This window comes from Takifugu rubripes, chromosome 13 (genome assembly GCF_901000725.2).
Source record: "Takifugu rubripes chromosome 13, fTakRub1.2, whole genome shotgun sequence".
Taxonomy (NCBI): domain Eukaryota; kingdom Metazoa; phylum Chordata; class Actinopteri; order Tetraodontiformes; family Tetraodontidae; genus Takifugu; species Takifugu rubripes.
Window position 1 is genome coordinate 14616068 of NC_042297.1, and position 17642 is coordinate 14633709.

Sequence of the window (17642 nt, forward strand, 5' to 3'; positions counted from 1 at the left end):
TCCCGAGGACGCCTCCAAACCCTCCACCACAGACCTGGAAAACCCCAAACTAGAGAAGAAGAGTCTTAGTGAAACGTCTCCAGCGAGGTCTGTAATAACCGTCTTCATACACATGTACACAAGGTGATAAAAAACAAAAATGAAAGTTGAGATTTGAATCCGACTCATTTCAGGGAACAAATGCGACACACGGCCAGTCGGGGCTCAGGTATCACCACACAGATATACTTTATTCATAGACGACAACAATAAACAAAAATATAAAGCATCACATCAATCATATTTCATAGGCAGAGAAAATGAAAGGGCGTCATTTCATAGCAGACATCTAAAAAGACCAACTGAGATCAGAGAAACATTAATCACAGCTAATGACTAGGATGGTGGAAAGAAAGGGGGAAAGAGCAAGCATTATAAATTGGAGAGCTTATAAAAATGACAAATATTCCCAACTGGGTAATTACTTTGACCACAGGATTTAAGAGCCCATTATAATGACGAGTGCTGCGCTCAACAGAGCCGCCTTGTCTCAGATTTGTAGATGCTACTGTTTCTGAAACAAACTCGCACCACAATTATTTAACTTTGATCGGAATTCTATACACACGCAAAATTAAAAAAAAAAAAAAAAAAAACAGAAAAAGGGAAATATATGGCTTTGTGGTTCTTTCGAGTCCCTAAAATGTTAAAGATTAGCACCGCTGGGCTAGCTTTAGCATTAAAAAAAACGGTTAATGTAAATAAGCACAATGAGACAAACGCAGGTCTGGTCCAAGTTCAGCCACTGAGTCTTTGTCCGGTCTTCCAGAACCAGAAGGAAATCAGCGGGTGGCTCAAAGGAAACGGGACCAAAGCTGAGACAAAGCTTTTCTCAATACTCAACCTCGGGGTTTATTTTGGAGCTTTTGTTCGTCTGTGTAGAAAACCATTAACATTATAAAGGCTAATGGTCACTTAATAATACATGTATGTAGGCTACATACGCAGAGCTTTAAAAAAAAAATTATTTACATGCCTCCGAGTATCTAAATCTTTCCCTTTGTAAAAAGCTGCGCTGCATCTACAGGTGATGAACACAAGGTAAATTTCCTCACGCCAGCAGAATTCTCTCTGCCACATTGAGTAAAAACACTCAAAATGGATGAAGGCGCCGCCGCATTATCGCCTCCATTTCCTATAAAAATACTCTGTATCAAAACAGCCTTTCAAGACCCGCGTGCATCTGTCCTGTTCAAAGCTTTCTGCACATAATGCAGCATTTTTTACTGTCCTGAGTAAAACCGTCTATATCCCCGATGGCTGCTGTAAGACTGATACTATGACCTGCAGGGAGAGAAGACCCACCCTCCTCTGGACAGCTTCTTCTCTCTACCTTTGCAGAATAGTGCAGTTGTACGAGATGTTTTCAAGGAAAATGCCAAAAAAAAACCAGCTCCCTGCATCATAACACTGACGCAGAAGCATTAAAAACACAAGAACGGTTCCAGCTGGGAACTACAACTGCTGCTGTAGTTCAACGCTATTGTTGAACGGCAACATTTCACAAAGTGCATCACCCCCCCCCTCATGAGATCTGAAGTTTAAGTACTTAAATATGTGTCAACAGATGTGCAGTATCTCCTGTATTTTGAAAACTGATTCCAGCACACATTAGTGTCTGGTCAGAATGCCGTCAGCTGCACGCGACAGCAGCAACCTGAACATGATGCATGTTTCTCTCCACAGGGTTGCAGAGATGATTAGATCAACACTGCCTCACATTTTCAATTACTTCATAAGGAATCAAATGCCCGACTATAGAGAGAAAATGTCATGTGAAATGCATTTAACATGATCTTACACATGCTTTACACTTTTTTAAAAACACCGTTGAGCTAAAAATCTGTACAAAAACATAAAAATGTAAATGAAAGTAAATGAAATAACAATATTTTAAATGAAAAGAGCCTCCGATCATGGCTGCAGGCTCTCTTGCCTTTTAATGCAAGAACATAAAAAAGGGAAAACTTTTGGACAGACTGTAGAAATCTTAATAACATTTCACTGCTTTACTGCACTTGTCCCCTTATTACACAACCAACAGGTTTTAAAAGTGCTACGGGTGGGAGGGAAGGGAGAAGTGGCTGAGAGAAGGGGCAGTGAGGAAATCTTCTGTACTGGTGAAGCGGTTTTGTTTGCAGGTTGTGTGTTTTTAGCAACGGAGACCTCAGACAGACAGGAAGTAGGTGGATGAAAGGGTTAAGAGACGCTGGAGCAGCGAATGCTCGGGGAGCCCATTTGTGTGAGCACCTTGTCCAGCCACTGCAGGGGGCCGTTCAGGTGCAGCTCGATCCAGCAGGGGGTGCTGGTTACCGTCTGTCTCCTGGGAGAGCAGAACCAGATGTTAGTTACAGACACAGGTGTTTCTGGGACTAATTCACTACTGTCCTTATACATATGGGTCAAACTTGTCACATTGTGTGTGTGAAGCTCAGATCAAAAAGGCAACGGTTTGAAAATCAGAAGCATTTTCCGTCCAGTCAAAGCTAATAGGAGCAATCAAAGAGAGAAGTGCAGCGGCCCCTCAGGCTGTGTGCTTTATAGGCTAACGCAAACCCTCCTCTTCCGTTTGGCTACAAGCATCCGTGTATCAGCTTCCTCCTTAAAAAACCTTCCAGGTAGGAAGACACCGCTCGATGGAGAAGCTAATTATAAAGCTAAGTTGCTGTTCAGTGTGTTTAACCTCGACGTACAAATGTACAAAACTCTTTTGCAATCAGTCCTCTAAAATGTTCAGACTGTGCAAAAATGCTGCTAATGTTCTTTCCTTTTGTCGTTCACTTTCAGGGAATAAAGCCTTTTTTTCCCCAGATGATTTCTGGAAAGCTATAGAAAACGCAGTACGTTCCAGGATTCCAACCAAGTGATTTCCATAGTTCTTCACTAAATACAGTCATCAGAAAAACCTCATGTCATTTCTTCCAAAAAGGACTGAAGCCGTCACCAGTTACTGCTGAACAGCATAAAAACACTGTTAAACCTGTTTTACAAAGTGCAAATTCTAGGTTGTGCGTTGTAAAAAAGCTGGATGGTATTTCCACAACAGCCTGTGGTTTGTGAGCCTCACCCACGATAACCTTGACATTTTTGGCCATGTGCGTTCTCTGCCACTGGCGGCTTTTGTTCTTGACACAAATCAGGTCTGACACCAGACAGTCGCGTAGACTGATATGTAGACATGGCGGCAGATTTCAGGCTTAGCAGATCTGGAACATATTGTTATCCCTCAGCTAATGGGGATAAAAACAGGAGAAAATTGTATCCTCCTTGTTGTCACACATCTAATCTTTTACACCACAGAGGATAACTGGACTATAAAGAGTCGAGTATACAAATGGAGATGGAGAGACTGGCTGGTTCAATAACCCAAATCCTCTTTTTAAACGGCTCCACATGTGAGGATATGGTCTGGAGAGGACTGGTGAGCAATCACACAAAGGTTTTCCCTTGGGAGGAAACTCTCCCGAGCCGTGCCAACTTTCTGCTCCACTTTTATTCCACCTCTGTTTTTTTCTTACTATCAGTGAGTCAGACTAGATGGAAAACCGGGAGGGGGCAGAAGAAGGAAAGTCTGACACGTCGTGACAGGGCACATGTGTATTTGCTTAAACAGGTCGGCAGTACCAACGCTGGCCTGCTTTTATTGACGAGGAGCGGCTGATGTCATGCGCCAGAATTGTTGGAGTGTGAGCAGATGTGGGATGTGACTCACATTCTGCTTGTTTAAATTGTCTGTGTTTATGTGAATATCTTCATAATAAAAGGATCCTTGCCTGACACGCCTAACGTTGCTGAGAGTCCTGGTTTAATAGCTCAGTAGTTCCTCCCGCGTTCACAGTTACCAACCAAACCACTGTCACTGACACAAAGGCCCCCTGTGGCAGCAGCTCACCTGTACTCTGCTCCCCAGCCCTTCACGAAGCTCATTCTGATGGTGCACATCCTGGTGAGCTGGTACACCGCCTCGAAGCCCTGGTTCACCGACTGGGCCAGCAGGGCCGCAAACTCCTGGTTGTTGAAGATCTTCAGGTTACATCCTGGAGGGACCAAACAACACGTGTTACTGTAAATGACGCCACACCCTCGTGTGCAAAGAAGACGCAGTGGGAGGGAACGCTGCAGAGAGGCTAAAAGGACTGCGACTCTTGTGTTTGACTCACCTGGGGGGATTTTGCAGACGGTGGCAGGATGCCAGCCGTAGCGCTGGTTACAGTTGGGGCTCTGCACAAATATGGCGCTGTCACTGAGACACTCGGCAAACACTTCTCCTCCGATGTAATACAGCCGCACTCCACGGCCTTGAGGAAAACACAATAACGACAAACACTTCGTTAGAAACTGACGTCACACCGAGGCACTTTGAAATGGGGCTTAAATGACTTCTGCAGAGGTGACATGAGTGGAGTCGTACCAATATGTCTGCGTGTAAGCTCCACAGCAGAGTTGCGGTTCACATTGGACAGCAGGCCCAGGCAGAAGCGCTCAGAGTTGGACGGGTCGGTGAAGCCGTCCACCGTCAGAGACGGCTGCGAGGCGTGGAAGGTCTCCCCCACCCGCTGGTTCAGCTCGTAGTAGGCGATGGAGCACCAGAAGGCCGGCTCACAGTATGTCACCGGTTGAAGGTCTGGCAGAAATTGGAAAAAGAAACATGCAATTTCTATTAAGCAAATGAAAAAATATACAGTAAAACCACAATTTAAGAATATAGTGCTTCACTACGGCTGGCAAGACAGACGTGAGAAGACTTAAATGTGCAAATCAATAATAAATCTAATGCCTGAAGAAATCAAACAGGCAGAAGAGATGTGAGCCAACATTAACAGGGTGAAATACGACTGCAGGACGGGGAGAAAGAAAACTCAATTGGAAAAAAAAACCCAAGGAAGATATAAAATGGGTAAAACGTGGATCAAAAAAGGACCTAATGTTGACTGTCCTGGTGCTGTACCAAAAAATATCAGCAGAGGCTTGAACAAGAAATCTATTTCCCAGAAGCCTTTACCAGAAAAAACGTGGAAACTCGAACCTCACTGGTGGAACGCCAGGGTCTAAATTGTCAAATTGCAGATTTATCCATGATAATTTTCAGTAACTTCAACTGGTTCTGGTAATAATTTTCTTTCTTTTTCCTCTCTGTCCTTGGCACTGAGGTCCTGACCGCGGTTGGACAGCACAGCTAATGGCACCAATGTGATCTTTTCCCCACAAGTTAATCTGTGGCCAAACCCCTTCATGTTTTCTAACCCTGATAAAACAGAATCAGGATGTTTTCAGTGATGTCCGTGTGGTCTAAAATAGTGTCTGGGCCTTTAATACAGCACACATGGTGCAACGGCAACAAAGGCTTCTTTCATCGTGTTATTTCCTCTTACAAAAATGCGAATTAAACCAAGAGCAGTTCCCACAGGACAGAGACAAACATTTATCTGGGAGAGGAATGTTCACACAAACAGAGTCCATACCATACGTTGCTGTGTGTGGGAGAAACAGGATGGGTGACAGATTCGGGGTAGCTTGTGTCCATGCTGTGAGTCATCTGGTGATCACTGGTCTCTCCATCCTCACTGAGGTAGCCTGGTTGTGGCGTTTCTAAGACAAAAACAAACACGCACATCTGTTAAACACTTTAGTGGAAAGATTCCATCTGTTGCATGTGGGGGGTGGGATCCTACAGAAGCTAGCTGACAAAACACACAAAGAGGGAAAATAAGAAAAAATAAATAAACAGATCTATAGAAATAACTGCAAGCCGAGCTAAACATGATGATTAGAAAGGGGCACCTGACAGTGGGGTGACTCCTGTAATGAATCCTACTGGGATGTAGTTTGCTATGTGGCTCGATGCCAGCAGGGAAATTGGTATTTTTCTGGGATTGAATGGCTGTAGTCATCCAGAAACTGGGAAACTCGCTGGGAACTTCTGTGTGTATGGGCACCAACACTGGATGGCAGCACTATAACGTGGATATAGAAGACAAAAACATCCCTTTAGCAGTCTCCTCTAAAAGGCATCGTCATGTAATAACACGACATCAATCCAGAAAATATGTCCCAAGACAAAAGTAACCCACTGTGGGATGCCTCACCTGGTGTCTCTACTCTTTGGTAGTGGTACGGGTTAACACACACTTCATCCTTCTTTGTGTGGAAGGCGTACTCGCACAGCTCACCCGCCCGCAACTCATGGTGGACTGGAGGTCAGGCCATCGCCACAGACGGCAGTAGATGACGTGGGGAAGGCCTGTTCTGTGGGACACCTGCCAGACGGCCATCTAGAGACCTGCAGATAAGGATGTGGGACAGACCGCATAGATTTGTCTGTTTATTCCATGGTTTCACTTGTAGCTGCTACTGTATTTCTAGAAGTTAATGTTTATGGTTTTTCTTCCCGACATGCTGTTGTTAAAATGAAAATCAATATTTTTACTGCACTACAGTGTGGCATGGTCCTTATTTTGTGTACACTGGAATTGCACACTGAGAACAACAAACAATGATGTCACAAGCTATGCTTATATGTTTACGAAATGGTACCCGGAGGCTATATCGTGACTATTTTAGGACGCATTATACTCCCAACACGGCCATTGGGGATAAATGTCTGATTAATAAAAACAAGGTCATTTAGAGTTCAGCTGAGAGCTCAGTGGCTCATCCTCGAGGTCAACCCTGGGACATCCAGAAGGCAGCATATGACTTAACTTTTTGTGACTCACTTATTTGTGTGCACATTAAAATTGGAGTGAAACAGTAAATGTTGGAAGAAGGGATTTCTTAGTTTATACATCTCATCAAGATTGCCTAACATATGTCGACCCATTCACACACAAACATAACAGCCTTCAGTTTAGTGACAAAAAAAGATTCTTGCCATCTATTCGTGTACTGCACATGATTAACAGGACACAAAATGGGCAAATAAACATGAACAACTTGGATGGTGCGACAACGAGAGCTTCGGTAATTTAATCCTTCAGCTGGTGCATGAGGTTAAGATGAAGATGTGCCACGACAGGCAGCACTCATATATATGCATTTGCCTTATTGCACCTCTGCACTCAGAAGTATCTGACTTCCTTTTCTGAAGTGTGTGCACTCGGTCTCTGAGCCCGTCTGTTTTCAGAGGAGCCTGAGTATCACGTAACGAAAATGAAACATAAATGGATTTTTGCACAGTTTATAATCGAATCACCGCTGCATCAGCCATTAGCTCCACAATTGTTTGCAGTCTTTGAATTTGATCATCTAATCACGCCACATTTCCAATTCAATAACAATTATTCGCTGTTCTTCATGTACACATGATGGTGCTACCTGGTCACTGATGGACCTGGAGTCATTAGGTGGTTCAGGTCTTTAATAATCACACACTCTCATCTAGAAAATCCAGCCTGGGGTGATCAGTCCCAGCCTTGTGTCAAAGGCTGGACTTTTGGACCCCCCCCCCTTCCAGGACGTTGCCTGTGGCTTTCTTAGGTTCAGTTCTCTGTCTCACACCAAGTTTGAGTGATCTTTGCAGCGAGCCACCTGCAAGGCCTGGATCCTCCAGGGTCTCACAGTGGGCTCTACAGCCTCTGTTTCCAGATTCCAGGTGGGAAAGCTTCTGAAGCTCTTAAACATCAGTCAGTACTTTTACACGTGATTAGTAATCGGGCTTGTTGTGTTCACCGTCTTGTTTCAGAATGCCGGTCTCCCACCTGACTCCAGTTGTTTATTACGTGAGGTAATAGGTCAACCTGAAAGTGGGCCGTATTAACCCACTAAAAAGATGCCGATCCTAGGGCTGAGGAGGAGTACACCTTCCTGTCATACCTGGACAAACTGGGACAAGGACCAAAAGATACCAAAGTCCAATTCTGAGTGATTTATCTGTGGATTTAAACATACTGACTTATGCTATCCCTCATCACTTTCTTCTTTCTTCTGAGGCTAAACCTGAACTTCACATGACAGAGATATCTACCATGGAGAGCTGGTAAATGTTTGCTAATCTGACCAAACATCTTAGCAAAAAGGGTGTTTTATAAGAAATATGAAACACATGTCAACATGAAAAAAGCAGAACTAGATTTCTAGTGCGTCTGTGCAAGTCCTTGGCTCATCTCGCATCACTAAATGTGATCTACTCACAGGAAACTCATTGGCAGAAGTATATTAAGTCTGGGTAAAAAAAAGCCTCCTAAAAGCTTTGCACGTGTGCTTGTATCACTCAAGATGGATGTTGAGGTGAAAACGGCCCCCGTGTGTGTTAGGCTGACTCATAAAACACACACAGACAGCAGATTGAGCTTCACAAAGCTCGGGGTTGGGGGTGGGGTCAAAACAAACATCACGTTACTCTCTGACGCACAGCATATATACTGTGTACGTTCAGACTGGCAACAAGTGCTGAACAAACACACTTTTATTCTAGATTACTCTTAACCGCGGCCATCCTGCATACAGTAAAGTTAAAACTAAGAATAAATGAAACAGGAAAGTGCCAGGAAACTGAGAAACAAGAGGAGCTTCAGTTTTGTCTTCAGGTTGCAATTTACTTCCTTTTTTATAAAACCTAAAACTCAAATGGTTCATATGAAGTGCTTGGAGGAATATGTCAACATCAGGGCCCCCACTCACAATCTGTTGTATAGGAGAACAGCAGGGGGAGGACAAAGTGGGCGATGGATAAAGAAAGGAGGGTGCTGCTGGACAATAGGCACTGCAGACTCTCAGCAGCTCAGGGCAGCTCAGAGTGTCTGCGACCAGCCCTCCAACCCCCCCTTTTCTCTTCCTCCGTCTGTCCCACCATGCTGCTGCCCTGCCTCCATCCCAGCCAAGGGCGAGGGTGGGAGTGTCGAGCCAAACTGGCCTTTGTGCCTGTCGTGAAGACTACAAACACCCGGACTTGACCACGAGGCTGCGGTCCAGAGACTTGGTGACGACACAGAAGGGGGGAAAACATCCCAGTCAATGAACGCACAGTCAGGGTGGGGAGGAGGGCGACGATGGACAAGTGAACACGATATCTCAGCATTCAAATACGCAGCAATAAAGATAATAAACACACAGCATTGCAGTGGTTAACCTACCTGGCCCTGCGTCGGTCTGACAAGCATCCAACTGGTTCAACTGGATTGTTTGATGAAGTTTGAGTCTGAATCTTGACAGAAACCTATCCTGTCAGCTCCGGGTTTTCAAACAGCACCAGGTGTTGGACGGATTAAAGTACATTCAGGTTTAAGCCAATTGGCTGAGATTTTTATTGGGCATTTAAAATAACACTGTACAGTATGTTGTAACCAGACCATATCTGCCTTCATTGAGTCCTTAGATCTTAACGGCCGTTAGATTAGCAACCGTTAGCGCAGCATACAGCTGCAGTCCTCAGACACTGTGTGGAGATTCAGATCCGTTTCAGAAGATTTGAAACCCAGCCTTGAGCTGCCGTCCTGTTTTGAAGACTTTAACAGAACTCCAACATGATGCACGCAGCAATAAAGGGTTCAGATATTTCTTTTGTTCTCCATCTAATCTAATATCAACGCACTCAACGCTCCCAGAATGCCTTTGTTGGGTTGGCTGACCTCTTATTGTGTTGTTGTTTAACGTAAACACAGTATAGGGAATCGGAGGAAACGCTTGGTTTTCACTTTTAAAATGAGGACGGTTCTGTTGTAGATTACAAACCTACAAAATGGGATAAAGGTGTACTGGAGCCAAGATATTATTAGATGTTCCTATTAAGCTTCCAGGCTTTACGTCACTTTTCCAGTGTTTGGGAAATAAGAGACAAGAGCTTTAATGGTCTTAAGCTGCATTGTTTATGATGTATTAGCCTAAAATATATATTCATTTAGATATTTATTTTCTCTAAAATGAACCAGGACACTGTACAGTCAGGGATAAATAACTACCAGCCTTCTAATGGGATCCCATCCTTAAGATACATTTATACGATCTCAAAAGAGTAAATTAATCGCTCATTTGTGACTTTTGTCATTTTTATATATAGAATTCAGCATTTTGAGAAAGGAGAAGTCTAAATATTTCTCTATCCAGCGCACGCACACACACGCACACGCACACACACACACACACACACACACACACACACACACACACACACACACAAACCTCTGGAAAAGCCATCAGACTTTACTTTTCCTTACAAAAGCCGGGGGTGGTGGTGAAGGAAGAAAATCAAGAGAGAGAAAAGGCAAGTGTGAGGACCAAGAAGAGGCCTGATGTGGAATAAGAAACCAGCAGAGAGGTGAACAACAATTCTCAAAGACAAACAAGTAAAGGGGAGAACCTCTGGTTTCTGCACATGCTGTTCTGTACAATATTTGATGAAAACTCTGACGCCTGACGGAAGCGCACGATTGAGCCTAAATGCATATTTGGCAAGAATCTCAGAGGGTTCCGATGTCATTTATTGACATGTTTGTATTCGGCATTAAATTGCACAGTCAACCATTCTGGGCAAAGGTTGAGTCAATAACATCACTCTGGTCAGTCAGTCTGATCATGATATACATTCAAAAGAAAACCCTATATCACACAGAAAGCAGAACGTTATGAGCTCTAAATGAAAGCACAGCTGAGCAGGAAGAGCAGCCTAAATAATTCTGAACAGATTTTTATTCAGCTCTTTATAAGCGTGTCAGCAGGCAGATGTGCTGCAAATGACACGTGTGAAAACCAGCAGGTCCAAGTTGCAAGATGGAGATGATTGGTTGGAAACAGAGCGATTGCTTTGATCATGCAGGAAGAAAGATAAAAGGAACAGTGTTCACTGTTCAGATACCAGAAATCTTTCCATTTAGAAAAAAGCGCAACCACAAACCAAGTGAAATACTCGATAAAGATCATAGCAGCATCAGAACTGGTTTCATGCTGATGTCGGTGCATCAAGCTTGAAGCACCTCTAAGGCTCTTTCCTGGTGGTGCTGAGCAGCAGCTAAAGCTGGTTCTAAACAACAAACCTAGCTTTCTGACTCAATATAGCCCCTTCTTCATCCTCTCATTCACATGAAGGTATTTTCCCACAGCAGCAGCAGCAGCAGCGGTGGCTGGTGGAGGCCAGAGGAGTACAAAGGCTGACTTGTCTGCTGAACATGTCGGCTGTGTACACATGAGCGTGCGTGTTTGCACGCATGTTCACTCCCCCGCAGAGAATGAGGAGACGAGGGCCAGGCCGGAGCGGGGCCGTCTCTCTAAACTCCTCCACCCCAATGCACACCGAAAACCAAACAGCAGCCGACGCCCTCCTCAAGGCCCCAGCCGGCAGAGAGAACATTCCTCTGTGCTGACTAATCTCTCTCTCTCTAACCCACAGGCACACGCACACATGCCCACACACACACATCAATAACTCTATCTTCTAAATATATAATATGCGCGACCTTCTAACCTTTGTCATCTGGTAAATGAACACATTTTTTTCTCCGTGCAGACCTGAAGCACTTAGGAGAGCAAAGCTTGTTTAATTTTAAATATGGAGTTGTTGTAAAAGGGGGGGGCAAACACTGCATCTAGGTTATTGATTGGTAAAGCAGACAAGCACGCAGACGCGTATAGTTTCTCTGATCCGCAGCACGTCCTTGTAGAACAATGCTGTCTCGCATGACTCAGGTGTGACACCTACCTGGGTGGGTGAGCGGGCGAGGGAGTGAGGTGAGGGAGTGCATTTGCTTAAACCAATTACTTTAATTTAAAAAAGAAGAGACAGCCGCACAACAGCACATTAAATGTAGCACTTGTTGAAACGCTCACTGAAACGTTTGTGATGACATGAAAACCTTGATTGTCGGGTTAAATCTTGCTTTTTTACCATCTTCTATTTAAGGTTTAAGCAGGTAAAAGTCCAAAGTAATCCGAAAATGGCAGTGGCTTCACCCGAGGTGACGGTTGCGTGTGTGTAATGCTCACGCCTCCTCTTACACTCGGGTCCTCACCCTGACATTTTCACGTACAGTTAAGCAAATCTGCTGCACCAGCGTTCCACCAAACAACTACCGTGAGCAAATAACAGCGAGTGTCCAATGTGATGACTCAACACTTTTTCAGGATGTGTAATTATGGTGCGCTAACGGGGTGGAAATAGCAGCATACGCATTTGCCCTCCTCTGCCTGTCCTCCGTTTGGTCCTGGAGATGTGGGGTATGACATCAGAGCACACACGCACGTGTGAGGCGGTAGAATCTCAGCTCCTGTCCTGATCCGGACACAATAGCTGCAGTGTCATGTCTGCCGTCGTCCCTCAGCCAGACGACCTTCTGCAGATGCTGAGCAGCTGTCTGGCTACTCAACAAACTAGTTCTTTTAGGAGTATTAGACTTTCCTTTAGTGAAAAAGCCGCATTAACCACAGTCTGTCTAATAACCTTCAGCTTCCAAGACACAGTCGATCATTATCTTGTTTTCTAGTCTGTTCTTCCCCTTCAAATCCCCCAAAATTAAATTAGGAGCTTTGACACTCATGTGAATGTGTGACAGCTGATTTATTGAACTGCAACATCACAGATGCTCAAACTCAAACGAATGCTGAGTCATTAGATCAGAGTCAGCGCAGGTTAATGACAGTTCTGATTAGTCAAGCTGAAAAACATTCCAATGATTTATTTCCCTCGCTGGGTCTGAGCACTTCCTCCTTCCTGCCCTGACATGTCACCGTTGGAATCAGACTGTTCCCAGGAGGGAAATGTGCAGACGAGACAGAAGCGCTCCCCTGCACGGGCTCAGCCTCCGAGAGAGTTAAAGCCTCCGCTCCCCCCGCCTCCGTCAGGACACGGCACACACGCAACACACACTCTGGACATGCTTCACTCTATAACACCCCACTTTCAGCTCTGGTTTCTAGTCCTTTTATCGGCCCTTTATTATACAAGGTTCAATCGGCTGAGCACAGCGTCTCTTTTAATGTGCGTATTTAATGCTCGTTTCGCGTCGCACCAATCGTACTTTACATGATTTCAACAACGCAATAAAACCATTCTGTTTTTATAAATTTGCGAAGCCTTGTGTCCACACTGTGAATCAAAGGTCAACTACCAGCACTCATGCTAACATGCAGACACACTTCTGTCAACGTTATACAGCTGCAAAACAAACCAGTTCCATCCAGACTTGGATTTTCTTTATGTAAAAACCACATTAACCTCAGACTAACCTTTACATTCCAGATGATTCTCTGGTCTTCTCCTTCCTTTCACATCCGTATCCCCACAAATCAAATCATTTTTGAAGACTTTTCAGCTGCGCTGCTTAATTTGCTAACAATATTCTTCTTCTCTGATGGGTTCTAACAGCGGATGCTTTTAAGTAATGTGCAAATTGCTTTTAGGGGACTTTTTATTCAAACTTAAAGGAAATGCTGTGGATTTCCATAGTTTACAGTAGGACGGCCTGGGGAAGCCAGTGGATTACTGCACATGCTGCAGGAATTCAAATTATAGTGTGTGGAAATGTTTTGTCTCTCATCCATAATATAATATAATATAGGATTGTTTGGATCACAGTGACTCAGCTGTCCGTGTGAGAGACCCACTCCTGAGTCAGGTGACCTTTCTGGTCTTGTCTTATTTTTTCCAAATTGCAGCTATTGCTAACAAGAGTCTCCACCATCAAGTTTCCTCTTTTCTGTGGGACCAGCCAACCACACTTACCTCTGCCCCTACTCAATCTTTATTTGGACATCAAATATAAATTTCAAACTCAAACGGAGAGTAATGTGCTTGTGTTTCTAAGCAGACGGAAGGGCTTGTGAGTCACTCCTCATGTTCAAGCGCCCACAGTTCACATCCACCCCTCAGCTCTTGGAAACTAGCTACCTGTCACGGATTGACGCACTTTACACGCCAATGTTTGAGAATAACTCAGAATAAAAATCACACTTAAGGAAGAGGTTAAAGAAGGATCAAGGAGAAAGAGAAAGGGAGGAGGGACGGGTCAACACCACAATCCCACAACCGCCGTTTACTGCCTGACTAATGTTTGAGCAGGGCTGTGACGCGAGCGTATGCTTTTCTCACCGATTCTAAAACGAGTGAAAATAAAAACCGCAGTGACCAAAGAGTCAAGGACATTAGTATACCTGCATGATGGGTAAGCATGCATTGCTAACTTTGAATGGAAATTGTGCTCACAGCTAGTATTTTGTTTCAAGGGGAAAGGTTTTATTTCCACAGTAAACATATGGAGCAGACATGCACGATCCGTCTTTTAAAATTAGGAAAAAAAAGAGACACGTGTGACAGCGTCTTCTTCATCCAGCGCCCTGCGTCCTCATAAAGGAGTCCATATATCAGGGAAACAGGAGCTCAGCTAACCGTCGACACCGACAGCTGCTGTCATGGGGTCAAATCACCAGGGAATAAATAGGTACATCAGCTCTCGAGGGACAGTTAACACACACCGACAACCAGATCTGGGGTCATCTTAATACACTCTTCCCCTCTGTGTTATGTGCCAGAAATACGAAACCTGGATCACAGCAATCATTATCCATCTTTCCGGTAGGCTCAACTCTGAACACGGGCTCAGGCCCGAGCATGTTGTGATACGGACACTTGTGGCAATCAAGAATGTGGGAGCGCCCGGCGTGCCGCTCACACATGCGCTGCTCAGGCTGCTGTGCAAAGAGCGCTGCATGCTAAAGGGAAAAGGGTGGAAATATACAGTCAGGTATGTAGACGTGACATGTTTAACAGCATAAACGGAGCTGTGATGGATTTGTTTCGGCAGGTTTGTTCAGTACACAGCCCAGGTGACATATTACCGGGGCTGTGTTGGACTCATAATTCAGAGACAGGCGTACACTCAACAACTGAAGGTGTACAGACACACACAACAGGTGATTATCTTCATCAAAGCATCAGATAATTAAAACGGCTGGAGGTCCCATTTTATGAGTTACCCTTGACTGAATCGCTACCGCCACAGCCCACATACATTCCTCCTTTCATAACAAATAAGACGTTTGCATTCGGGTTGTTGAAAAGATTCTTTTGGACTGCATTGAGAGTCTTTATTCAGAGTGCAATTACTGAGGGCTGGGAATAATTTGTGTTTTCATAAATGACTGGAGCTCAAAAATTTGTATTTAGGGTTGAGCAATTAATGATCAGTTCAGCTGCTCCGTGTTCCGACTAATAATAGAGGCCTTGCAGAATACGTGGTTTGTCTACAGTATTTGAGTCCACTCAGCTGACGCACCTATAAAATACTTATTGGAACAAGCTACAACAGTCTTTCAAATGTGGCGGCTTAAAAACGTCTTCATGACACCAGGCTCAGCGTAGCTAACGTCCGTGGGTGACATAACATAATATTTTGTATTGTGGCCTCTTTTTCATGATAGCAGCTGTACCACGAGATAAAAACGACCAAAACAGACTCATTCTGTTAGTGTGATGTAACCACCGTTTGTTTCCCTCCTCCCTCCTAAAGCAGCATGCTACCCACTGACAGGCAACTATTGTAAATCAACAATCACACACACACACACACGCACACACACACATTGATGGCATCGATGGGCACAGAAGGATGCACAGTTCTGCCTCTGCAACAGATACAGAAGTATGAAATACGCCTTTATAGCTCTTCCCTTGAACTTGGTCGCCTGTTGAGGAGGCAGAATTTCGCATCCTTCTCTTCCTGTCACTGCCAATGATGCCTTCACGCTCCCGTGTTGTTCGGGCAACATGTGCAGGGTTAAACACACTTTCGGAGACGCGAAATAGAACTGAGACGGATCCCTATCGCGGTTTTTCCGTGCTGGACACCCAATTCCTCCACCCAGGAGGAGGTTATTTGCTGTAAATAACGTCAGTATAGAGTAATGGCTGCATGGAGAGACTCAGCTACCAGTTTCGCCTACGCACTAAACCACAACGTCCCAGATTAAGGCCAAGTTATATAACTTGGACTCCATTTGTGCCTTTGTATATGCGTCTGGACACTCGGTGGCCAAACTAAACATCATCCTCAGCACCATTACCGTGACTGAATGCTAAATCTGACCTCAAAAACTACTCGTGTTACTCATTTCACTTCAAGTGCAAAGCTTTGCATAAAGCAGCGAGGTTCCATGTGATTTGTTGGCTTTATTGGAGCCAGACCTGGTCCCGTCCAGTGTCACTGCCTGCCTAGAGTAACCCAATAATATAGTTTTATGTAATGTCGAGGCAGGAAAAGGAAATGTCAACTGCTCTAAGTGAAATACGGATGTCACACAAGTGCAAGAATGTCACAGTTAGCGTAAAGAAGCGCGTTGTTTTGGGATGATAAAGTGGTTAATTGTTTAAAGGTCTGCGAAAGCAATGACGGACTTATAAACCTCAGCTAGCCGTGATGCTGCGTTCACGGTCACCAACGACGCGCTCAAACCGCCGTTACCTCGGTATGGTGATGCATTTCGTGTTGATATTCTGCGTGGTGATGGCCTTCTCCAGTTCGTCCAGTTGTCCAGTCTTCTTCAGCTTCTTTACGAGGCTTTTGACAGCCTTTTCGCACCATTTTTCCTCCTGGCCGTTCTGCTCTCCCTTCTTCCATCCCAAAAGTCGCTTGACAATGGGGGGAGTAAAAGGCAAAATTGACATCTTGAGTTGAGTCTAAAGTCCTCCCAGTGTCGAGAAGTCCGTCGATTTGGACAAACCCGGGAACAAACACTCGTCTGGAGATCCAGTGGGTGAAAACTGAAGCGTTATTTCGTTAAAAACGAACAATCGTGGCTTATTAAAGGCCTGGCCGGTTCATCCCGGAGTTCAGACGTCAGTTTTGCCGCACTCCGAATGCCGAGCTCGAGCTCAGCGAACTGCGTGCACGGGCAGTCCTATGCGCTCCGGTCTTCCTCCGCCAGCAAACCTAGTTCCTGTGCACTTTTATAAAAACAAAAAACAAAACCGCTTTACTATAAACGCACTCTGTCTTAATCTGATCCAAGCCACGACTGTAGAAATAGTCGAAGTAACAATGTGAGATTTCCTCCGCGTTTCACTCCGAATGCTCTAAATCTTTATTAGCAAAGTTTGTGTAAAGCCATCCGCGGTGCTGAGTCCACCGGCTGAAGTCTGCTGAGAGTCTGCATCAAATGCAAATGGTGAGCTGCTGCTGAGAGTCTTCTGTTCAAGCAGACCTGTGGAAAAATGGCCAGTCCGAGCAGCTGGCCAATCATACTACTGTGATAATATTGCACAAGTCCTCTTCCTCCCCCCAGCTATTGCTTTGCAGATAAAAAATGCATCCTGGCTGTCACAATCCCACATGTGCACAGATCACTTGATTTGGTTATGTAAGAGTGAAAAACAGTTGGTTAGTTTACACCGGTTCCATGAAACTTAGTTGTCATTCCCTTTGTATTTATCTTTTTTTAGTATTTAGTTAGTAGGTAGGTAGATACTAGTAAAAAACAACAACTGCTTCCTCAGAAAAAGATACTGTATTTAATGTCATAAAACTATATTGGAAAGTCCCCAGGGTTAAGCCATGCAGCTCTTTTTAAGCTCATTTTTTTTAGAACAGTAACAAAAAGTAGAATTTTATCTCTGAGAGGAAAACACATTAACACAATTCCCCACTAATACTTTTTCCTTTTTCTTGTATTTATTTTACAAGCAG

General features: G+C 44.4%; 1 pseudogene; it reads right to left on the minus strand.

The window, feature by feature from the left end:
* Positions 1 to 1902: 1902 nt before the first annotated feature.
* LOC101063329 (mothers against decapentaplegic homolog 3-like) lies at positions 1903 to 17182 on the minus strand (annotated as a pseudogene).
* Between the last annotated feature and the right edge of the window lie 460 nt (positions 17183 to 17642).